We start from the raw sequence: 25513 nt of genomic DNA on the forward strand, positions 1-25513 counted from the left end.
ACCATTCCTTTACTGTCACTGGGTCAAAAACTTGGAGCTCCCTTCCTAACAACATTGTGAGTGTACCTGTACAACAAATACTACAGTGGTTGAAGATAGCAGCTCAAAATAGGCAATAAATGATGGCCAGTCAATAATGCCCACGTCCCATGAATTAATGAAAAAAAAGTTGACTTTTGTCTTGTTGATGTGCATCTGGGCAGTGTCTTATTTTTCCCATTGCTAACCAGGAATCTGGGTTGATATAGAAGCAGTGTTGGATGTCTTGGCTGACACAGCAATGTTTTCTCCATGCTTACCAGTACTGTCAACAATGGAAAGTGTGTAATTGAGGAATAAGGTACCACTGGGAATAGAACTTTCGAGCACCTCAGCACTGTATGGGATTGAGGGGAACAGGAGAAGAAATTCTAAGCAGGGTACATTGACCTTACTGGACAAATTCAAATGGAGCTGAAGTGTTTTAAAGTGTAAAGAGATGGAGCTGTAAAGAGAGATAAAGAGGGAGAATGGAGTAAAAACTGCAAAGGCAAAATCACATTTTGGTCAATTATATTAGCATCATTAGCCATACTGACTTCAGTGATCTCAGGCTGTTGGAATGACAGAAGCCAAACCCAAGGGATTAAATAGGGAATAGTGGGAGAATTGGATGATGAATACACATTTGTACATTGGTGAGGAAGAGGGGGTTAGAGATTCCACTATCAGTAGAGTACATCTTGCCTCTCTGGTCTGACTTCTGAATGTCACTTCTCAGCTTGTGTCGTAAACCATAGAAAGGACAGGGAGCAGAAATGTTACAATGATGAATTATTCTACACCATACTTCCCAAAAAACTCAAATACCAAATCTTTATATTTGGATTCAATCACTCCAGGTTCTTTATGGTAACACAATAGGATATGGCACAATTAATATCTTGTGCAGCTAATTAAACAATCATGCTGACTGCCTTATAAGAAATACTTAATCTCATGTTGCAGATATTTATCTGACGGCAACGTACGCTGGTGCTAAACATCCAACAATTATACTATGCACCCTAAGATGTATTTCGACATTCATGTTGCAACCTACAAAACTCCAATGAATGATTTTACTTTGTGATGCTTCCAAAGTGCTGCAATACCTAGAGCTTCCAGCATTTTAACAAACATTGTGGTACATGACAGTTGCAGTAGCTGACTATAGTTCTGAGAAACCGTGATTCATAGTGAATGGAAAATAGATATGAACTGCCCAGGAACGTCAGCAGTAGACTGCAATAAATGTGTAGTATTTGAGTTGTAAATCCTTAATGTCATCATCTCGCTTTTCTGGAGTTACAAGCACGCAGACTAAATTAAGTCATCTGTTTGCACAGAAACCATGATGTGGAGATGCTGGCGTTGGACTGGGGTAAACACAGTAAGAAGTTTCACAAAACCAGGTTAAAGTTCAACCAGTCTGGTTGGACTTTAACCTGGTGTTGTGAGACTTCTTACTGTGCACAGAAACCATCCCTTGTTATGATTTCTGTCAGACAATATCAAAAGTCCTCTCTTGCATCATTTTCAAATATATGCCAAAGACTATTACAAAATTAATGATTTTTGTATTTATAAAAAGTGAACCTTGGGTATAAAATCACCCTCTCTTCTCTACTCAGAATAGCTTTTGTGAAGTTTTGAAACAAATGACAGTTGTAGAAAGCTTCTTACCATCATTTTTATTATTGGTGTGTCTCTATTGAATAAAGCCCCACTTCTTTTAAGCTAATAGGGAGGGGGGGTGGGGATGTGACTGATAGCTCATTAGACACTGGGGTCGGGAGTGAGTTGGGTGATAGGGTAGGTTTGGATGAAAGGAAAATTATCAGGGAGAAGGAGGTTCTGAGTGGCACTGGTGGGTTGGACTGCGTCTGTTTCAATGCGAGGAGTGTGACGGGTAAGACAGATGAGCTTAGGGCCTTGATGTTTGTGAGGAAGTTAGATGTGGTGGCAGTAACGGAGACATGGTTACGTGAAGGGCAGGACTGGCAGCTGAATGTTCCTGGGTATCAGTGTTTTAGGTGTGACAGAGGAGGGTTGAAGAGAGGTGGTGGGGTGGCGCTGTTAGTAAAGGAGCACATCACAGCAGTGCAGAGGGAGGATAATATGGAGGAGATAGGGATCGAGTCGCTGTGGGTGGAGTTGAGGAATAAAAAGGGAGAGATAACGATGCTAGGGGTATACTATAGGCCACCCAACAGCCCGAGGTCAGTGGAGGAAGGTATTTGCAGAGGCATTTTAGATAGGCGCAGAAAGAATAAGGTGGTTGTAGAGGGTGACTTTAATCTTCCTGGAGTGGATTGGAAGGTGCCTAGAGCTGGGGGTACGGAGGGAGAGGAGTTTGTAAAATGTGTGTTGGAAGGGTCCCTGGAGCAGTACGTAACTAGCCTGACTAGGGAGGGGGCTATACTGGATTTAGTGTTGGGTAATGAGCCGGGGCAGGTGGTTGAGGTTGAGATAGGCGAACATGTGGCTAACAGTGACCATAAGTATGTCTGCTTTAGGATAAAAATGGAAAGGGATGAGTGCCGTCCGAAGGGGAGGGTTCTGAACTGGGGGAAGGCGAGCTATAGCCGGATTAGGAGGGAGCTGAAGGACACTGATTGGGAGGGGTTGTTAGCGGGCAAGTCCACGGTTGGTAAGTGGGAGGCTTTTAAGGGCAAACTGAAAATGTTGCAGGAAAGGCATGTGCTGATAAAGAGGAAGGATGGGAAAGGCAGGGTTAGAGAGCCGTGGATTACAGGGGGTATCGAAGACTTGGTGAGGAAGAAGAGGGAGGCATACGTTAGGTCGAAACAACTAGGAACGGAGAGTGCGCTGGAGGAATATAGAGAGAGTAGGAGGGAGCTAAAAAGGGGAGTTAGAAGGGCGAAAAGAGGGCATGAAATGGCTTTGGCTGATAGGATTAAGGAAAATCCAAAAGCATTTTACTCTTATATTAGGAGCAAGACAGTGGTTAGAGGGAAAATTGGTCCTCTTAGGGACAAAGGAGGGGAGCTATGTATCGAGTCTGAGGGAATGGGGGAGATCCTGAATGAGTACTTTGCCTCGGTATTCACGAAAGAGAGGGGTTTGGTGTCGTGTAATGTCTTGGAGGGAGCTGTAGATCAGTGGAAGGAAATATCCATTACAAGGGAGGAAGTGCTAAGGTTTTTAGGTAGCATAAAAATGGATAAAGCTCTGGGGCCTGATGGTATTTATCCCAGGCTGCTTAGGGAGGTGAAAGATGAAATTGCTGGGCCTCTGACGCAAATCTTTGTCTCTTCTTTGGACACAGGTGAGGTCCCAGAAGACTGGAGGGTAGCTAATGTGGTACCGCTGTTTAAAAAGAGTAGTAGGGATAACCCTGGTACTTATAGACCAGTGAGTTTGACATCGGTGGTAGGAAAATTATTGGAAAAAATTCTTAGGGATAGGATGTATGAGCATTTGGAGCGTTGCGATCTGATTAGGGGTACGCAACATGGCTTTGTTCGGGGGAGGTCTTGCCTTACGAATCTGGTAGAATTCTTCGAGGAGGTGACAAAAACAGTTGACGATGGGCGAGCCGTTGATGTCATCTATATGGATTTCAGTAAGGCGTTTGACAAAGTTCCTCAGGGTAGGCTAGTAGAAAAGGTTAAGGCACATGGGATACAAGGACAGGTAGCTAGGTGGATTGAAAACTGGCTGGGCAACAGGAGACAGAGAGTAGTAGTAGAAGGGTCCTTTTCTGGCTGGAGGCCAGTCACCAGTGGTGTGCCGCAGGGCTCAGTACTGGGACCTCTCCTCTTTGTAGTATATATAAACAACTTGGAAGAGGGTGTACGTGGTGTGATTAGTAAGTTTGCGGATGACACCAAGATGGCAGGATAGGCAGATACTGAGGAAGACTGTGAGATGACACAGCAGGATATAGATCGGTTGGTATATTGGGCAGATAGATGGCAGGTGGAATTTAATCCTGACAAATGCGAGGTGATGCATTTTGGAAGGAATAATGCAGGGAGGAGTTACGTGATAAAAGGTAGACTGATTAAGAGTATAGAAATACAGAGGGACCTGGGAGTGCAGGTGCACAAGTCTCTGAAGGTGTCGACACAAGTAGAGAAGGTTGTGAAGAAAGCTTATGGAATGCTAGCCTTTATAGGAAGGGGTATAGAGTATAAGAGCTGCCGTCTAATGCTTCAGTTGTACAGAACGTTGGTTAGACCGCATTTGGAGTACTGCGTCCAGTTCTGGTCACCTTACTACCGGAAGGACGTGGAGACCCTGGAGAGGGTGCAGAGGAGGTTTACCAGGATGTTGCCTGGCATGGAAGGACTGAGTTACGAGGAAAGGTTGGAGAAACTGGGGCTCTTCTGCTTAGAAAGACGGAGATTAAGGGGGGATACGATAGAGGTGTATAAAATACTGAAGGGAATAGATAGAGTCAACATTGGCAGGCTTTTCCCTAGATTGGGGACAATTACGAGAGGTCACGATCTAAGGGTGAGGGGGGAGAAGTATAATTTGGATATAAGAGGAAGGTTTTTCATGCAGAGGGTCGTGGGGGTATGGAACGCGCTACCGAGTAGGGTGGTGGAGGCAGGCACGTTAGACTTGTTTAAGGTTTACTTAGATCGACACATGAGCGAAACAAGGATGGAGGGTTATAGTAGAGGGTATTAAATAGGGTCAGAGCCTCGGGACGACACCAGAAATGTAGTATTACATGTTAACGTTTTGTCTTTTTATTCTACAGGTGTCGGTCCACCTTGTTGTCAAACGAGGGGCATGCACACGGTGGGTCGTGCGTGGGCTGCTCTTGGAGGTTCCGGGAGTGGCCTAGTACTTTGTGTCATTGTGTGTGCTTAATACTGGACCAGCAGACGGGCACCACAACAGCTCAGTGACTATCACTGCTAGCTGTGCAGATACATGGATTTGGGCCTGTGTCTGTGGGAGTTTGCGCATTCTCCCTCTGGTTGCTTGGGTTTCCTCCGGGTGCTCCGGTTTCCTCCCACACCCCAAAGATGTGCTCTTAGGCTGATTGGTGTACCAAATTGACACTATTCTCCCCTGAATCTGGCTACATTAGGGGTTCCACTCACATACACACAGGGCGGGGTCGGTGTAGGAGGATGCGGCAGCGCGGGCTCGTTGGGCCGAAGGGCCTGTTTCCCGTGCTGGGTTGTTCTTTGTTCTTTGTTCTTTTCTATAGAACCACAGGTATAAGTAACATTCTCTATGATTTTGCATTATTTCCTTGTTTTCCCAATGTCCATTCAGAAAGATTGCTACAGATATCAGTTGGGAGCAAATGTTCCCAACCCTAGTTGCCCACTGTTAGCTTTCCTGTCACTTCTACAGAACTCGGCAGAGTTCCAGCTACAGAACAATTTGTTCTGATTCTCAGAGTTAGAAGCAAATTCTTACAAACATACAAAAAAATGATGGGCAGAGAAAGAAGCTTCTGCCCATTCATCCTGTCCTACACAATTGTGATACAGCCCATAAACTTTTAATCTGTCAGGGTGGGTGCTGATGAATGTGGGAGGAACCTGCGGAACTTTACAACAAAAACAGAAAATGATGGAAAATCTCAGCAGGTCTGATAGCAACTGTGGAAGGAGATGGCACAGCGGCACAGTGGTTAGCACTGCTGCCTCACAACACCAGAGACCGGGGTTTGACTCTTGGCTTGGGTCACTGTCTGTGTGGAGTCTGCATGTTCTCCCCGTGTAATTCCAATGACATCACCAAGAGCAATATCTGCAGGAACAGAAGAAGCCACACAGACATGCGGAGAATGTGCAAACTCTGCACAGACAGTCAATTGAGGCTGGAATTGAACCCAGGTCTCTGGCACTTTGAGACAGCAGTGCCAACCATTGTGCCACTATGTTGCCCCAAGTAGAGATGAAGGGAAATGCTTTTGTTCAGAGAGTCATGAGTCTCTGGAATTCTCTTCCTCTAATGTCAGTGGGAGCAGAATCTTTGAATATTTTTAAGGCATAGCCACATAGATTCTTGATTAACAAGGGAGTAAAATGTTGGGGAAGGCAGAAATGTGGGGTTGAAGTTACAATTAGATCAACTGTGACTATATTGAGTGGCCTTCTCCCAATGTGTATGTACAGCGGGGTGATGTCAGGGCTCATATCTCTCATATGTCCAGCGCCTTTGGTTGCTTCATGATATCACATAGAGTGAATTGAATTCACTGAAGACTGGCATCAATGATGGAAATCAAAGGAGGAAGCTGAGACGGATCATCCATGCTGGCTAAAAGTGATGGATTCCATAATTAGTTGCCACCAATTCACAACTGGAAAAAACCTTTGATTGGATCAATTGGTTTTGGGATCACTTAGTGCTGTCTATAGCATGCTGCATATAATCTTGTTCACTATTACTGAGACTAGTTTTTAATTTCCATCTTTATTAATTGAGTTTAAATTCCACCAGCTTCTTTGGTGGGATCTAAACTCTAGGACATTAGCCTGGGCCTGTGGTATACCAGTCTGGTAATATTACCACAATACCAGCTCCTCCCCCATGAATGGTAGCTTCTCAGCTAACAACTCCAACTGGAGTCATTTAGTTCACCAGGGACTGGAAATCAAACTTGGTACTTTCTGGTCTGTGTGACTTATTTATGCACTTGATTTATCCATATGTATTTATCCAATGAAATACAGATGGACACAGCCTCCCAGTAGAGGCAGGAGTCCACAAACTAAAAATTAACAAAGATACATGCTGTTCAATACAGCACAAGACCATTCATCTCCTATAGGGTTATATTTTACAGGGGGGTTACAGCCCTGAAGGAAAGTCAGCTGGAAACCACCACAACCGGAACAAGCCTGCTCCCAAACTACAACACGGAGTGGGTGGGGCGGGGGGGGGGGGTGCGGGGCGCGGAGAGGGGAATAAGCCTGCTCCCAAACTATAACACGGAGTGGGGGGGGCGGGGGGGAGGGAAACAAGCCTGCTCCCAAACTATAACATAGAGGGGCGGTGGGGGGGAACAAGCCTGCTGCCAAGCTATAACATGATGGGGGGGGGGGGTGCGTAAATCAGGAGAGAGCTGGAATTCAGCTCATCGGGAGCTGCCTTCCAACCTGATTGGCTGGCAGACACTGCAGTCCTGGCAGGGCCAAAGTGCAGTAGATGATGCTACTTGGACTGCAGAAAGAAAGGCAAAGTAGACCACAGCTGCACCAGAAAAGTAATTCCTGGGATTTTAGGGTGCGGAGGAATTCTAGAGCCCAGAAAAGGGGGTGCAGGGTCGGGTTTGAAGAGTAGGTGGCATTGGAAGGATGGTATGACATCTTAGTGGGTGTGCCCTCAATGTGTTCATAGTACCCCTTCAAATGAGTAGCTCCTCTTCCTTTTTACCCTTTTCATGTAGGCCACTAAAAGTGGCCTGCCTACTCCCACTCACCTGCCTACACCAGCTGTATTATAGCGCATGCAATGTATTATTCAAGCCAATAAGTTTTCTGACAAGCCTAAATAACCTTGAATTATTCATGAACATATGGCAGGTGGATTGTCAATTTGGTACTCACCCATCCAGCATACTACAGGGTTCAGCTCAGGGGTAGACAGGAAGGTGGTGAGTTAGACAACCAACCAAATTTAAGTGTGCCCCCCCCCCCGCCCCACCAAAAACCCACCTGGCAGAGGCATGTACCATGGAGTGCCCAGAGTATCCCAACTCATCATACAGAGGAGCTACGTTTCACCAGGGCTTAATTTGAAATTCATAATGTGACAGGGAAGAACTTACCATTCTTAGCTGCCACATACAAGCCGCACACAGTTGATTAGCTGCTGCCATTTTATCAAAGTGATATGCTCTCCCCATAATCTAATAGGAGATGGTTGAGAGAATGACATAATAGGTTGCAGAGTTGAATAAAATGGATGCTGCAAAAGATGTCTGCCCCTTTCATTTGGGTCCTTACTATTGCTATTGCTGGACTTGAAGCAATTGGTTGTTTTTCTGTTGTTTGAATCTTGTTGGACAATGAAAATTATTTAAGCTTGTTGGAGGCTTCCTAATTGCTACTTGAAGATGTGCTGCATTTTTGTCAGTGACTGTCCAGCTGCAATTGCTGGAGATCTCCTGTCTAGCTACTTTACGCTTACTTCCCTGAGAGGAAAGTATCAAAGCTGACATGGCAGACAGATGAAATTGAATCTTTATGCTGGTCTCTGAGTTAAAGCTGTTAGGCAATAATAGCCAGCAGCAACAAAGATTCCCATAGGAAATTATTATTGAACCCTGCGCGCTCTTATGTTTTACATTTGGAGCCAAGGGTTTCAGCGCAGGGCAACTGTCATTGTTGCTAAGGTTACTTCTGCTTTAAGCTTTTATGTGACAGGCCCTCCTCCAGGCGAGTACAGGAGAAATTGGCCACATCTCCCCACTTCAGCCCGTAACTCTTTTCAGCAGGCTAATATCTTGTTTAAAGGCAAATCCTGTCGATGCTGGAATCTGAAACAAAAAATAAAAAATGCTGGAAAATCTTAGCAGGTCTGACAGCATTTGTGGAGAAAGAATAGAGCCAACATTTTGAGTCTGGATGATCCTTTGTCAGAGCTGAAAGAGAAGGAAAATTGAGCAGGATTTATACTATGAGGGTAAGGGGGTGGTGGGGGGGGGGGGGGGGGGGCGGAGGGTTTTGGGTTGACTGTCATTGATAGGACTAGCATGGAGGAAAAAGACAAAGGAATGTAAATAGTGATGATAAAGGCCGGGAATGGTGCTAGGAGCGTCCATTAAGACACCGGGATGTGTAAATGGCAGAACAAAGATGCAGAGTGCCAAAGGACAAACTGTGGAAAATGGCAGTTGGCCCCAGTGCGGTAGGGGAGGGGGGGTGGGGTTGGAAAATGAGGTGGGAAGTGAGATTTTGGAAAAACGAAAATTAGAATATACAGCGATACTCATTCCAGCTCACAATTCAAATCGTAGCTGTCATCATTGGTGCCCTGCTAATGTTTTTTACTCAGTCAACTTAAAGTCTAGCAAGGTGGGATAGCCACGTAAGTTAGGCTAGGTGTTTCCCACACTGTATGAGTACACGATGCCATGTTGACTGTGGAGGGAACTGAGAGAGGACTCACTGTGGTAGAGCAGATGAGATCACTGGATGGTGCTTCATAGGAGGGTGACAGTCACACTGAACTCCTGGACAATGGCCTCCCAGGCTGCAGATGTGAGGTTGGAATGCTTATTTTGGCCCACACTCCCTGAAAGGCCCTGGCAGTGAAAGCTACTGCTGCTGCCGCCTTGTTGAGGCTGCTAGCCTTTTCCCTGACTTCCTGACAGCTGGGCTGGAGAGAGTAATATGAGTGTGTTGGATTGGTATTTAACTATGGTGCCAGCAAATCGAAGCTAGATGACGGCAGTGGGTGGATGAACCAGTTGACGACCTGCCAGGAGATTCGGAGGGCAATGTATAAATAGTGAATTTCAACCGCAAATCTGGCTCAAGATCCTGTCATTCTGGACGACAGGCCAGGCTCCGCTAGAATCAGCCACCACCACACTGAGTCCCAAAATGGGAAAATTCTTCCTGTTATTTATTATAATTTTACAGGCACAAGTGATCCTCCAGTTCCTTACCCCTGGTATCAGTGCACATTAGTATTTGAAATATGATAGTGAGTATGAGTGGGCTAATGAAACATTAAATTCTAATTCTTATCAAAAATAAGGTCCACACGTGGACACTTCCACTAGACTTACTGAATAGCATTCTGGAGTGAAAGAGATTTTCCTTCCCTAACTCAGTTACTGTTCCAGCTAACAGCAGATAAATTAGCATTGGATATTCCTGGTTTATAAGGGTCAGCTAGTAATTATTAATTCACTGTTGCAAGGCTTCCTTGTTCCTCTTTAAACATATCGGAAATTTCATATTTGCAAGATACTTTGATATTAGACATACTATGGGTTAATTTGTCCTATTGAAATCATGTTTGTAATTAATTATTATCCAAAACTTGGTGGATTACATTTAAGTATTTTGAACTAATTTTCTGCTCAGAATTACAATTCTGACGCAGGACAAAGACAAAGTACTCTGAGATTGCCAAATGAGGTATGGAAAGGATGTGCTACGCAAATACTTTTAATTAAATGATTTTAAATGGCCACATTTTCAGGTAAAATATCCACAAGCATCTGGGTTACTGTGCATTATGATCTCCAATCACTTGCATCTAGTATCTGTTGCTTGGATTTATGCTGTATTTGGTACATTGTGTCACACAAAAATTGTCTGGTATAATCAGGGACAGTTGGATAATGGGGAAGTTGATGTATTTTTGGATAATTGGGACAGTTTTGAAGACTGCAATAATCAGATAATCTGGAATGGTCTGGAATATTCAGGGGTGAAATGGTGCAGCTTGGAACAGGGCTGGGGACAGTTTTGGAAGGTAGATGGAACTGTACAAGACGATTAATAGTAACGACAATTTAACAGTTCCAGAAGATTAAAGCCATTATCACTAGAAATCCAATCCATAATCACCCAATAGCATGTTGGTGTGCATTCTGCATCGTGAATCCTGAACAAGAAGGGTCAATTTCATTTCTGAATGACCACACTCTGCTCTTACAGACAGCCATTCCGATTGGATTTCAATTTGTGGGTATTGACCTTGAGACCATTCTTCCCCACACAGTGAATGTTGTAAACTGTTTAGTTCAGGAATGGAGAATGATAACCAAGCTCAATTCTGTTTTCATCCCAATATTTACTTTTACACACTTTCCAACCGCAGTGCCAGACTTGCACAGGTCAAATCTGGTACACCTATTTGATGCATGGGCTTCACACCTGGGATTTTTGGCAAACTTACAAAATTCAAATCTTCCCTTTAAAAATCAATTTAAAACTCAGCAACAAGTTTGGCTGCTTTCGGCAGTTAGCTACTCTTAGTACTTGAGGCTATCACTGATATCGCAATAGGAGCCATTCAGCTGTCATCAAAGAATAAAATGAAAGTGCGGAGAAGAACCATTCTCACTATGTATAATAAAGTCAGTGGATGACTAATGCATTTGCAGAGATGTTTTTAAATGACGACTGCTGTTCGAGGATATTATTGAGCTGTACGTAAAAGCTTTGGATAGAAAGATAATAAGAGGCTTATTCATTTGTCCTCTGGGCCTCTGTTTTGTAGCAGATAATGGTTTGTGTAATTTTTAGTCTAAGCTTGCTGCAGTCTGCTTTTCTGTCAGTGGATCATTTAACTATGTACTGCGAGTGTATTGTTCCTCACCCACATACAAACTCTCTCTCTCCATATTCTGCTTTACCCTGTCTATCTGGAGAATGCATTTTGGCAAGTTACACCCTTTTCCGGACCTCTCAAACTCCCACAGATGGACGAGAAGCTGGTCACATTCCCAGCCTGTATAAACATTAGTGATTAATGCAAATGGAAAGAACAGTTTTTTTAGGGATATTTTCCCTCCAGCTCTCTCTCTCTCTCACTATCTCTCTCACTCACATGCACAGACACACTCATTTTTGCAACAGCAGCTCTGAGCAGCAAATGGAGTGAATGAGATCCCTGAGCATTCTGGCTGATAATTTTTCAGAGAGAAGGAGAGAGAGAGGGATAAGGCATTTTGTTTGAACTGTTGTCAGCATCTCAGACACGGAAATCAAGGGATTCACAGTAAGTACTGACGTGAGACTTGTAAATGTCACATTTTATTGTCTCATAGGGTAATTTGATGAAGTCTGTTTCCTTTGATGTTAACACTACTGCTAAAAGATTAATTTATGCTGCTGAATTTTGTTGGTGCAGAATAGTTACCACATTTATTCCACCATGCTATGTGAATTGCATTTGCACCTTTCTATAGTCAAATGTAAATAAGATAACACTGTTCAGACAAGTTAATGATGCAAGGGATTTTCAGCAGTTTGATTTTGTTGGAACTAAAGTCAATGAAACTTATAGTCCCAGTGGGTATGGTTTCCAGTTAGTTTGCATATGACAGGGCGATATGTTAATCTGGTGGAAACAGTAACAATTGTCGTACTAAAATTTTACACTCTCAAAGGCTTTGCTGATACCTACTTCCATGCAGTGATCCTGATAAAGCTAAGATTGCACTCTGTACAGTTCTCCTCACCTAATTATGATATGCATTTTTCAGTCAATCTGGTTTCAAAGGAAGAATTATAATGTGATCATAAGAGGGTGACTTCAATGACAGTGTCATAGGATTTTTTATATTAAGGAAGTCTGTTAGAAGCATCGGGCTCCTGTATAGTTGCGTTGCCTGGAATAAATGCCTTCACATTTCAGGAATAACAAGTATCATATACTCTTGTAAATGTGAATTTACAAAAGCACTTGAAGGTTAAGTGAGCCAGTTTCATTAAAGTATGCAAGGGAGAGCTTTTGCTCTGCTTATTACAAGTTTTCCACACTATTCAGCATGACCTAACATGACCAAAATCCACCAACTACTTGCAGTTATCAATATAGGAAAATACTACAAAGCATTTTAACCTTGCCACTGTGAGTGGTAACTATTATTTAGTAGTTTCATTTTTACAATAAAACCAACATTGATACACCTAAAAACATTGAATATGAATAATAGTCCAAAATGAAAACACAGGGGAAGCATTCTTCTTGTTGCTATTTCTTGTGGAAATATAAATATTTGAGTGTTTTTATATTTTCCTGGAATAACTCAGGCAGAAAATCTTCAACCTTTGCTGGTACTAATCAGAGGCAATCTTCCCTGCAGTTACAGTGAGATGAAGTTGCTGGCTGAGGAGAGGATTACCATAGTTTTTCTCCTTTGTCACCCAGAACTGTTGGCATTAGTTTTGACAAAGAGCAGTCTCTGTATATGTGCTAGCAGTGTGGTTTTGTGTATTGGTGCTTTGCTGTCAGAGTGATTACCTCTTCTTTATCAATGTGAAATTCTCGACAACTTAGAATCTGAGTGTTGGGAGAGTTATACATTCAGATTACTTTGAAAAAGCAGCAATATATTGGGTATATCAAGCAGCACAAAATGAAATGTGTGATTGGAATTCACAAACAACTGGGAATACTACTGGTTCAGCCTGTAGTATAAAAACGACCAACCAATGGTTCAATACCACAAGCTTCAGCATATTATAGCATCACTTCAAATATATCAATAAAGTATGATCTTATATTGTTACAATTAAATTGATTTCATAAATCGAGCTTCTTCTGAATGGGTAAAATGGTTTCTGAATGGTTTCTTCTGACTGGTAGTAGACTGGGTTTAAATTGTGGGAGAGGGTTTATAGCCAGACAAATTTCATGCTACTATTACACTGTGGTCATGTGCTAGTGTTATTTGATATTATCTGACCTGATTTACTTCATGTCATGATATGTTGCGTACAACTGGAATACTGTAATTCTGAAAAAGGTAGGGCCCTTTTAAGGGGTGCATATGTTATTAATGGAGGGAGAGAGCATTTGTTGCTCATTTATGTCTCACCACCAGTTCTTTTTTCAACACCTCATGAAATCTGAAAAATTCTTCTATCATCAAACGTTTGGAACAAATACAAACTGCCCAGCTTTGGGACAAATACAAGTTGCCCAACTTAATTATTTCCTGTAATAAAAGCCGATGTGTAAATTACAAGTTCCATGTAGAGATTGGTTGGAAAGAAAGAGTGAGTGGTGATCATGGACCATTATTAAGGTAATGGTTATTTATTGAAGGTGTTGTCTAAACTTGGAGATTGAGGTAACAATTTCAATACATGCTGGTGACGACAAAGTGGATGAGAAGATGAATGAGGATTGTGAAATACTGAAGGAAAACATGAAAGGATTGGCTGGATGGGCAAGTAAATGATAGACTTGATTTGATTTTAATTTGATTTATTATTGTCACATGTATTAACATACAGTGAAAAGTATTGTTTCTTGCACGCTTTGCAGACAAAACATAGAGAAAGAAACAAGAGAGTGCAGAATGTAGTGTTGCAGTTATAGTTAGGATGTAGAGAAAGATCAACTTACTGCAAGGTAAGTCCATTCAGAAGTCTGACAGCAGCAGGGAAGAAGCTGCTCTTGAGTCGGTTGGTACGTGACCTCAGGCTTTTATATCTTTTTCCTGAAGAAAGAAGGTGGAAGACAGAGTGTCCGGGGTGCGTGGTTTCCTTAATTATGCTGGCTGCTTTGCTGAGGCAGCGGGAAGTGTAGACAGAGTCAATGGATGGGAGGCTGGTTTGCGTGATGGATTGGGCTACATTCATGACCTTTTGTAGTTCCTTGCAATCTTGAGCAATACAGGAGCCATACCAAACTGTGATACAGCCAGAAAAAATGCTTTCAATGGTGCATCTGTAGAAGTTGGTGAGAGTCGTAGCTGACATGCCAAATTTCCTTTGTCTTCTGAGAAAGCAGAGGGGTTGGTGGGCTTTCTTAACTATAGTGTCAGCATGGGGGGACCAGCAGAAGTTGTTGGTGATCTGGACACCTAAAAACTTGAAGCTCTCGACCCTTTTTTACTTTGTTCCCATTGATGTAGACAGGGGCATTTTCTCTTTTACGCTTCCTGAAGTCGATGACAATCTCCTTCGTTTTATTGACATTGAGGGAGAGATTATTGTTGCTGCACCAGTTCACCAGATTCTCTGTCTCATTCCTGTACTCTGTCTCTCCTGACTCCATTTAATGTAGGAAAATATAAAGCAATACTTCTTAAAAGGAAGAATAAAAAGAAGAAATACACCTGGAATGGCAATATTTTAATTTTGGAGAAGAGGAGCCAAGGTATTTTAAAGTGCAAATACACACGTCATTGAAATAAATGAAGCAGTCAAAAATTAATTCTTGATCTTGGATCTCGAGGCTTAGAGTGCAAGAAGCTAACTTGTACAAAACCATAGGTAGGCTACTATGGGAATATTGCATGCTGTGTTGGCCATCCTGTTATCAAAAGATTATTAAAGTAATAGAAATGATGCCACATAGATTCAGTAAGATATTATTGGAGGAGATGGGTAAAAGTTATTGAGAGACCCAAGAATTTAAAACTTTCATTTGAACTGCTAAAGATCGTAAGAACCATGATATAATAAGGCAGCTGCTTATAAATTGTTTCCACTGGTTGATGAGATGGTAATAGAAGCATTGAAAATAAGAGCAGGATTAAGGCATTTGGCCCTTCAAGCCTGATCCATCATTTATTATGATCATGGCTGATAATCCAACTCAATAGCCTCACCCCACCTTTCCCACATATCCTTCAATCCCCTTCACCTCAAGAGTTATAACTAACAGCTTCTTGAAAACGTTCAATGTTTTGGCCTCAACTGCTTTCATGGTAGATTTTCACAGGCTGACACTTGCTGGCTGAAAACATTTATCCTCACCTCAGCCTAAAAGGTTTACTCCATATCCTTAGTCTGTAGCCTGTAGTTCTGGACACCCACAACACTGGGAACATCCTTCCTGCTTCTACACTTTCGACGTTTTGGCTAAGATCAAGTGTAGTGTCGACATGTTGTACTTGGTTGAAGTCATTACCTTATGTTTTAGCTTCATTTGAAGCAATTTTTTAAAGCGGCATCTCGGCCTTTTGGCTAAGATGCAAATGAGATCAAGCCTTGGAGGAGGAGTATACCTACTCCAATCAGCTTGGATCATGTAGATCAAGCCCAAGACAGGAGGTGACAGCCCTGTCTTATCAGCTTGGATCGGGAATGTCCCAATTTGTTGGGACTCTGAATTGGATTTGATTTGATTGGATTGAATTGGAATGAAGAATTAAAAAAAACTAGCCCTGTTAGAATTCTATTAGCTTCTATGGGATTTCACCACCCCCACCCCAGCCCCCAACTCATCACTCTTCTAAACCCCAACAAATATAACCCTAACCAACTCAACGTTAGTCAGTCCCACCATTCCAGGAATCATCCCAGTAATGAAAGCATACAAAATCAGAAAATCACAAATAGGTAAAGAGAACATTAGAAAAATTGCTTAATGCAAAGAAAATCTCTGCCAGAAATCATTTTTGAAACAAAATCCGTAAGATTTTGTGAAGGAAATTGAAATAGTTGTTCTATGGCCAAATGGTATTTTTCCATAGCATTTATGAATAAACAGTTCAATCCATATTTTGATTTTAATGACTAATAGTAAGCATTGATGGAGTACTGATGGTAAAGATTGAGAAAATAATAGCAATTTCAATTTTGGAATTTCTAAACAAAGTTTTTTTAAGTTTATTTATTTGTCACAAGTAAGGCTTACATTAACATTGCAATGAAGTTACTATGAAATTCCCCTAGTCACCACAGTCTAGTGCCTATTCGGGTCAATGCACTGAACCAGCATGTCTTTCAGAATGTGGGAGGAAACCAGAGCATCGGGGGAAAACCCATGCAGACATGCGGAGAATGTGCAAACTCCAGACAGACAGTGAACCAAGCCAGGAACGAAACTCGGGTCCCTGGTGCTGTGAAGCAACAGTGCTCACCACTGTGCTACCGTGCCACCCACATGATGTGGATGAAATCAAACTGAGAGGGATTGTCAATACAAAGGAATTACAGAGTGGACAAATAATTAAGAAATTAAGTTCAACACATAAATGTGAGTGGTGTAGTTTGGTAAGAAGAATATTATTTTGAAGGTGGAAATATGTGAGGAGTGGAGGAACAAAGGGATCTCAAGTTCAGGTGGCACAGTGGTTAGTATTGCTGCCTCACAGCACCAGGGGCCTGGGTTCAATTCCTGGCTTGGATCACTGTTTGTACATTCTCCCTGTGTCTGCATGGCTTTCTTCCAGGCGCTCCAGTTTCCTCCCAAAGTCCAAAGATGTGCAGGTTAAGTGAATTGGTCATGATAAATTCTCCCTCAATATACCTGAACAGGTGCCGGAGTGTGGTGACTAGAGGATTTTCACAGTAACTTCATTGCAGTGTGAATGTAAGCCCACTTGTGACTAACAAATAAACTTTAACTTTAAAATATATTAATGGCTAAAAGTTGCACCACAGATTATCAAGGCCTTTAAAAAAAGTGATATTATAAAGAAGGACGTAGATGTACTGAGACAATATAGAGAAGACCTACAAGAATGATACCAGAAATACATGTGCATATATATCACATGGGTGGCACAGTGGCTCAGTGGTTAGCACTGTTATCTCGTAACGCCAGGGACCCAGGTTCAATTCTGGCGTTGGGTGACTGTATATGTGGAGTTTGCACATTCTCCCTGTGTCTGCATGAGTTTCCTCAGGTGCTCCAGTTTCCACAGTCCAAAGATGTGCAGATTGGGTGAATTGACCATGTTAAATTGCCTATGTGTCCCATGATACGAGGTGGTTAGAGGGATCAGTGTGGTAAATACATGGAGTTATAGGGTAAGCCTGTGTATGAGTTTGTACAGACTTGATGGGCCGAACAGCCTCCCCTGCACTGTAGGGACAAAAGGATTGTTAGGTTGGGTCACCTTTGCTTTAGAACAAAGAAGGCTGAGGGGTGAGGTAACAAAGGTTTTGATCGAGTGGATACAAAAAGAAGGATTTCTTTTTAAGAGCGTAACTGGAGGCCATCAATATAAATTATTCATAAAAAATCCAGCAGGTAATTTAGAAGAAATTATTTGTGCAGAGAATTATGAGAATGTGTAACTCACTAGCACAGGATGTGGTTGAAGCATGTAAGGGGAAGCCTGACAAACAATTGAGAAGGGAATAGATGGCTACGATGGTTGATTTAGATGGAAAAAGATGGATGGAGCATAAACACTTGCATAGGCTGGTTGGATCAAGTGATCTGGTTCTGTGCTGTATACCCCAAGTAACATAAAAACGGACTCTTGCTGATTGTTGGTGGAAGCAAGCCCCGGCTGTATTGGTATCTTTAAAGATGAGATCAAAAGCTTTATGACATGTAGAATTTTAACCATCCAAACATTATTTTAAAAGGAAACAGATTTAGTGAATTAAAATTTTGATCCATTTGTTTGTTTCTATTCTCTACGGCAGCCTCTTAAATATTTTTTATTTTGTCTGGGAAAGTGAAATGCTTTGCCAAGCCTAAATTCGCATCACTACAACAGAAATGCACAAGTGATCTTTCCTTTTTATCCATGTGTGCCGAATCGACTCATCATTAAGGTTTGGTTCACTTATTGAAGTTCAGCCTTAGGTCTTTCCATGTTTTGTTTCATGTGGTCAGTAGCCCGACCTGCTTTTTAACTCCTTCAGGATTTCACATTCCTCATTCATCTTCTCACTGAGGCAACAATGATGCCACCTGCAACTTCAAGGTTAGCGTTCTCCCTACCATTCATGCAGACTTTTCCTTGGTGGCAAGTCGGTGGGGCAGAGCAATGATACAAAAAAACGAGCTGTCTGACCTAATGGCAATGTTGGACTCTATAACTGTATAATTTCCAGGATGGCATAGTGGCACAGTTGTTATCATTGCAGCCTCACAGCGCCAGGGACCTGGGTTCAATTCCGGCCTCAGGTAACTGTCCGTGTGAAGTTTGCACATTCTCCTCATGTATGGATAGGTTTCCCCTGGGTACTCCAGTTTCCTGATGTAGAGATGCCAGCATTGGACTGGGGTAAACATAGTAAGAAGTCTCACAACATCAGGTTAGAGTCCAACCAATTTATTTGATAGTAATCTCACAAGCTTTCGGAAACAGTGTTCCTTAGTCAGGTGTGAGGAACCTTCAACCTGGACTCTAACCTGATATTGTGAGACCCCAGTTTCCTCCCATAGTCTAAAGATATGCAGATTAGGTTGACAGGCCACACTAAATTGCCCCTTAATGTCAAGGGAGACAAGCAGGATAAATATGTGAGGTTATGAGGATAGAACCTGAGTGGGATTGTTGTAAGTGCAGACTCAATGGGTCGAATGCCTCTTTCTGCACTGTAGGGATTCTCTGATTCTGCTGGAATGGATTCATATCTTAAACCCCAATCTTAATTCCCTGTGCTGTATGATGCATAAATACGACACAGATTTTAAAGCACAGCCATTCTGAGCACCAGAACTGTTGATCCAGCAGCAAATAGCATCAGATTTACAAAATATATTGTGCTTTTCCAGGAGGACCATATATCGAAAATATATTTTTCCAATTGAAACAAAGGTTTAGATATCCATAAGTAATAATACATTGGTTAGAATAATATAGAAGTTATAGCACTATAAAGGTTACGATATTTTGAAAAATTAATTTACAGGGCGTGGGCGTTGCTGGCTAGGCCAGCATTTATTGTCCACGCCGAGTGGCTCTTTAGGAGGCGATGGTGAGCTGCCTTCTTGAATCACTGCAGTTACTGAGCGTAGGTGCACCCACGGTGTTGTAAGGGACACAGTTCCAGAATTTTGATGCAACGGCGGTGAAGGAACAGTGATATATTTACAAGTTAGAACAGTGGGTGACTTGGAGGGGAACCTTCAGGCGGTGGTATTCCGAGGTATCTGCTGCTCTTTTCCTTCTAGATGGGAGAGGTAATGGATCGGAAAGATGCTGCCTAAGGAATCTTGTTGCGTTCCTGCAGTGCACCTTGTAGATGGTACACGTGGCTTCCACTGTTTGTCAGTGCTGGAGGGATTGAATGATTATGGAGCGGATAACAATTAAGTTGGCTGACTTGTCCTGGATGGTATGAAGCTACTTGATGGTTGTTGGAGCTGCGCTCTCCAGGCAAATTGAGAGTATTCCATAACACTCCTGACTTGTGCCTTTTGGATGTTGGACAGGCTTTGAGGAGTTAGGAAACGAGTTATTTGCCACAGGATTCCTAGGCTTTGACCTGCTTTGGTACCCACAGTACTTACATGGCTAGTTCATTTTCTGGTCAATTGTAACCTCCAGGATGTCGATAGTGGAGGATCAGCAATGGTAATATTATGGAATGTCTCGGATTGATGGTTAGATCCTCACTTGTTGGAGATGGCCATTGCCTGGCATTTGTGTGGCATGAATGTTACTTGCCACTTGTCATCCCAAGCTTAGATATTGTCCAAGTCTTGCAGCATATGACTATACTAAGGTCGTCTTCCAAGCAGCTCCCACAGAAAAGCACCTCTCCCCATTGATTAAGATCAACAGCGAAACCCTGGATAATGTTAATTATTTTCAAAGTCCTGTCAGCTTCCTCTCGATGAAGGCAAGCAGAGGTGACAAAATGTATCATTGCCTCCAATGTGCCAGCTCAGCCTTTTGTTGCCCGAGGAAAAGAAAGTTTGAAGACTAGGATTTTAAACCCAATACGGAGGTCATGGTTACCAGGGACCACTGATCCCCACACTCCTATAGGCGTTGGAGACATGGACAACTTTATAGAAAAGACTTGAAAGTACTAAAAAAGTTCTACTGTTGATGTCGTTGCAAAATCTTCTGAATACAGTAACAAGAAAGGCGGTCCAGTAGCAGCTTCCACTCCCAAGCCAGTCTGCTCAGCATTGATGTGCTAGTTACCTGAGACCAACTTCGCTGGGCAAACTGTGTCATTCATTTGATACCAGACTCCCAAAACAACTGCTCTGCTTGGAACTCAGTCATGAACGGAGGCTCCCGAGAGGACAGTGTAATCATTTTAGGAATGTCCTCCAAGTCTGTCAGAAAAAGTCAAAGATCCTGGCCTAATCATATGGTTAATTGGCCTGTGATCAACCACAATGGAGATTTGGGTAAGTACTCAACAGATCAAGGATCGCAGAGGTGAGTTTGAGGCATTGTGGAGAGTGTGCACAATATTTAAATGGAGGGCATTGCCAAGGGCAATGTAAAGGGATATGCCAGGGGCACTGCAGGGGTGTTCCTGGGAAAAATGCCCAGGCAGTGCCAGGGGCATTGCTGGGAGCATTCTGGTGTGGGGGTGTCGCTGTGGTGGGGGGATTCCAGTGGTGAGGGGGCTGTTGCTGATGAGAGGAATTGTTTGGTGTGAGTGTTCAAGGGGTTTGATTCTGTGTTTTCTCTGTATTCCTTTTCTCTGCTGATTTTTATTTTCCTGGACGGAGCTGAGCAAATCCAGAATAGAGAGGTGGGGTCTGATTCATGTAACTGAAGTGAATGATTGCTGATGGAAAAACAAAATACTGCAGATGCTGGAATCTGAAACAAGAACAGAAAATCCTGAAAAACTCAGCAGGTCTGGAGAAAGAAAACAGAGTTAATGTTTCGAGTCAGGATGACTCATCTTCAAATGGTTGCTGATGATGGAGTGCAACATCTCAAGTGGGAGCAGAGTTTCCAGAGTTTTATGCATACATTGCACAGAAGCAGGAGACCACTTTGCCCACTATGTTGACGTGATATACTTGCAACTCGCCTCAAAGTTATTTTCTGTGGGAAAGAGAAAAAACAAACAGCTTGTTAAGAGTTGTAACTGTGAGGCCGCTTGACTTGTTGAAATTGCTCCTTCAGGCTCCTGTACCATTGCCATATATCTCAACAAGCTTCTGTTGGTCAACAGATTATCAAACTGTTAGATTATCAAGTGTTACAGGTTTGAAGTGTGCATGAATTGCTATTCAAAGTTATAAAGGAGTTTGATAAAGTGAATAAGGAGAAAGCATTTCTGCATTAGGAATTTTGGTAACCAGAAAACATAGGTAGGTGAAAGAGAAAGGGGATGTGAGGGTAATTGTCGTGCACGGGGCCCTATCTTACCGTTTTGATTCTAAGTGCTGGATGGATTTGAAACTGGGAGTGTTTCAAATCCAACTTTTAGACCCGTTCTCAGGCGCCGCCATACGCACTCTGTCTGAAAAAATATCAGCGATTCCGACTTGGGCTGCACAAGCCTGTGGGTGGGGCTTAACGCACCCAAAATTCTCAGCTCTGAACAGCAGCTCCAACTGCACTTGCACAAAAAAAATAGAATGTGGCTCCCCTGCCACATCACTCCCAGGCCGGATAATGCCTCCTCCTGGCCCCTACAGAAATTGCTCCATCCCCACAACATTACTGATCCCCTTCTCCCCCCACAGCTCCGCCACCCAGACCAATCACAGGCTTCTCCCCCTCCCCCTCCCCACTGATCTCAGGCAGATTGGCAGTGGAACCCCCTTCCTTCTCACTAATTGCAGGCAAAGTGGCAGTGGACCCCCCTTCCCCCTCACTAATCGCAGGCAAAGTGGCAGCAGACCCCCCTTCCCCTCACTAATTGCAAGCAGAGTGGCAGTGGAAACCCCCCTCCCTCCCCACTGATCTCAGGCAGAGTGGCAGTGGAACGCCCTTCCCCCTCACTAATCGCAGGCAAAGTGGCAGTGGAACCTCCCCTTCCTCCTCACTGATCTCAGGCAGAGCGGTAGCAAACTCCCCCTCTCCCTACCACGATCAATCTCAAGCAGAGAGCCATCGGACACTCGGCACTTACCTCCTCACTAACTGGAACGCCCGAATCAGACTTTCGTGGAGCGTGTCTGTTTCACACCGAATCTGAATGGGTGAAGTGGGGGCAGTACCGATATGGTTAGGCATGCAGTCCATTAAGTCAATTTAAGTGCATACAAATGCATTTAAATGGCAGTCACACCCATTACGTGTGTTGTCCCAATCAAGGCCATTTTCAGGCCTTGATAAAGGGGGAACTGATGTGGAGGTGGGCGCAGATCACGCTACTAGCCTCTACCAGGCTTTACCAAGTTTTCACGCTGGAAAACGGGTGCAATTTGATAGTAAAATCAGGCCCACAGTGAGTGGTTATCATCCAAAAACACACCACTTGAAAGGTTTCAATAGTAATTTTCCAAAGAAAGTTGAATATGAACTTCAAAAAGAAATCGTTGCTGGGTTATCTGAAAAGTCATGATGTGGGTATGCCGGCGTTGGACTGGCGTAAACACAGTAGAAAGTCTGACAACACCAGGTTTTAGTCCAACCGATTTATTTGATAATAGACTCACAAGCTTTCAAGGTTTCCCTCTTCGTCAGGTGAATGGAGAGTTCTGGCCTCAGACAGTAATCTCTAAACTGTCTGTGCTTTATATGCTCTGTCTGAGGCCAGAACTCTCCATTCACCTGACGAAGAGGGAAACCTCGAAAGCTTGTGAGTCTATTATCAAATAAATCAGTTGGACTAAAACCTGGTGTTGTCAGACTTTTTACTTATTTTATCTGAAAAGAACAGGTGAGTGGGGCTAACAGCTGCCACATGAATGATGAGCTGCATGATTTCCTTTTGTGCTGTGTGACTATTATTCTTTGTATGTGAAGCCTGGTTTCCTGAGTATGCACTGCTGATGGGAGTTTCAGTCCTTGGCTGAGTACATCAGGAGCAAACAAGCCTGCTGAGTCTATAATAACACCATAACTATTTTAATTGTCCGAATACGTGACAAGCTGATTTCCTTAATTTAGGAAAAATGAATCTGGACAAGAGAACAGAGATGGAATGAAATCCCTGAAGCCACAAGAACAGATGTGCCAGTGCCTCTATGCTTATTTTCTGATGTTATCAAATTTCTAGATATTTGTGTTTCCGACACCAATACTAACACAATTATTGATGTAAGCAAAGACTAGCATTTTTACTTAAGTATCAAGAAGCTGGGATTGAATTTTTAAACTAGTAATGCCAGCTTCTTTGTTAACTGTCTTCAGTTAACAAAGTCAGTTTTACATGAAATTAAGGTTTCTTGCCATGTCAATATTTGAAAATCTTAACTTCAACAAGGACTCTTCAATCTCCATGTTATCTTCCTGGATACCAGCTAAAGGCTAATTTTTATTTCAGCGCGAGTCTTTCGAATAGCTACATCAAACTTCCTTTGTGGTTTGACTTTATATTATAGTGCTTTAGGTGTTATTTTCGAGGATAGGATGCTCCAGACCAGCGTGGTGTTCTGACCGGCATTTAGCACCTTGAAGACAATGAGTAAAGCACGATTCCATGAGATCTCACTGTTGTGCATTAATGTAGTCCAACATGTGCCAATGATTAGACCTGGGGTGCAATCATGTTGCTTCCAGTTTATTAACTTGATGGGACTTTGTGTTTGTGGTAGACTTGTACATGTACTTGGACAACACATTTTACACAATAAAAAGTACTTTGCAGGGAAGGAAAATAGCCCAAGGCACAGTCATGAAGTGGAATTAATGCATTAGAGCTTGTGTCATGGTGACTTAACACTAAGGGTTGTAGCCATATGTGCTGAGAGGCTTTAGTTGCAAACCACAGTCTCAACAGTCGCTGTATGCAATAGGTGCAAGGAGAATTTGGTATTGTCAGCCATATTCACAGGCAGTAGGATAAAGATTTAAGATAATTAGCAATAGAGGCACAGAGAAAATTCTTTCATGCAATGAATGGTTATGATTTGGGATGTACTGGTGAAAGGATGGGAAGCATTTTGAATACTAACATCCAAAAGGAAATTTGGACATATAATTGAAAAGGGAACAATTGCTATGGCAAAGTAAAAAAGCAGAGGAGTCTTACAAAATAGATAACTCTTTCAAAGGGCTGGCATAGGCACAATGGACTGAATGGCTTTCATTGTATGGAATATTTTTAAAGGTGAGAAGGGGAATGGTAACATGCAGCATGATGGATGGATGGATGGAAGAAGGGAGGAAAGGCATAAAGTAGGAGAAAAAGATATGTGGTTGTTGATGGGAGCTAAATCATTCTTTAAATTCTTTCATGGCTAGCCCAGCATTTATTGCCCATCCCCAGTTGCCCTTGTGAAGGTGGAGGTGAGCTGCCTTCTTGACATGCTGCAGATATGAGGTATAGGTATACACATAGTGCTGTTAGGAAGAGAATTACAGTTGTTGACCCAGTGTCAGTGAAGGATTGGTGATATAGTTCCAAGACAAGATAGGTGTGCGACCTGGAGGGGAACTTCTAGGTGGTGGCCTTCTCATGCATCTACTGCTTTTGCCCTTCAAGATGGCAGAGGTCATTGATTTGGAAGGTACTGTCACAAAAGCCTTAGTGAGTTGTTGCAGTGTGGCACTCATTGCTGCTACTGTGCATTGGTGGCGGAGGGAATGAATGATTGTGCATCAAATGGCAATCAAGCAGGCTGCTTTGTCCTGGATGGTGTCAAGCTTCTTGAATGTAATTGGAGCTGCACTCATCCAGACAATTGGAGAGTGTTCCATCACACTCCTTACTTGTGCCTGGTAGATGGTAGACAAGCTCTGGGGAGTCAGCAGATGACTTGCTGCAGAATTCCTAACATTTGACCTGCACTCACAGCGACAGTATTTATATGGCTAGCCCAGTTACGTTTTCTGTCAATGGCAACCCCCAGGATGTTGGTAATGGGGAATTCAGAGATGGTATTACGTTGAATGTTAAACAGTGATGGTTACATTCTCACTTATTGGAGATTGTCATTGCCTGGCATTTGTATGGCACAAATGTTACTTGCCAAATCTGCCCGAGCCTGAATGTTGTCCAAGTTTCGCTGCATAATTGATTGTCTCAGTACCTAAGGAATCATATATGGTGGTGAATATTGT

At 42.8% G+C, this 25513-nt stretch overlaps 1 protein-coding gene across 4 annotated transcripts in view; it reads left to right on the forward strand.

The window, feature by feature from the left end:
* Positions 1–25513, forward strand: part of LOC145342209 (rho GTPase-activating protein 6-like) — a 214022-nt gene that overhangs the window by 82827 nt on the left and 105682 nt on the right. Inside the window, exon 1 of one of the 4 annotated variants that reach the window (XM_080187565.1) lies at positions 11481–11706. The exons of the other annotated variants lie outside the window; for them this stretch is intronic. The gene's annotated coding sequence lies outside the window, so the exon portion shown is untranslated. Of the gene's footprint in view, positions 1–11480; positions 11707–25513 lie in introns of those variants that run through there. 4 annotated transcript variants of the gene reach the window in all.

The sequence above is a fragment of the Carcharhinus amblyrhynchos genome, chromosome 4 (genome assembly GCF_965287045.1).
Source record: "Carcharhinus amblyrhynchos chromosome 4, sCarAmb.v2.hapA, whole genome shotgun sequence".
Lineage (NCBI taxonomy): Eukaryota > Metazoa > Chordata > Chondrichthyes > Carcharhiniformes > Carcharhinidae > Carcharhinus > Carcharhinus amblyrhynchos.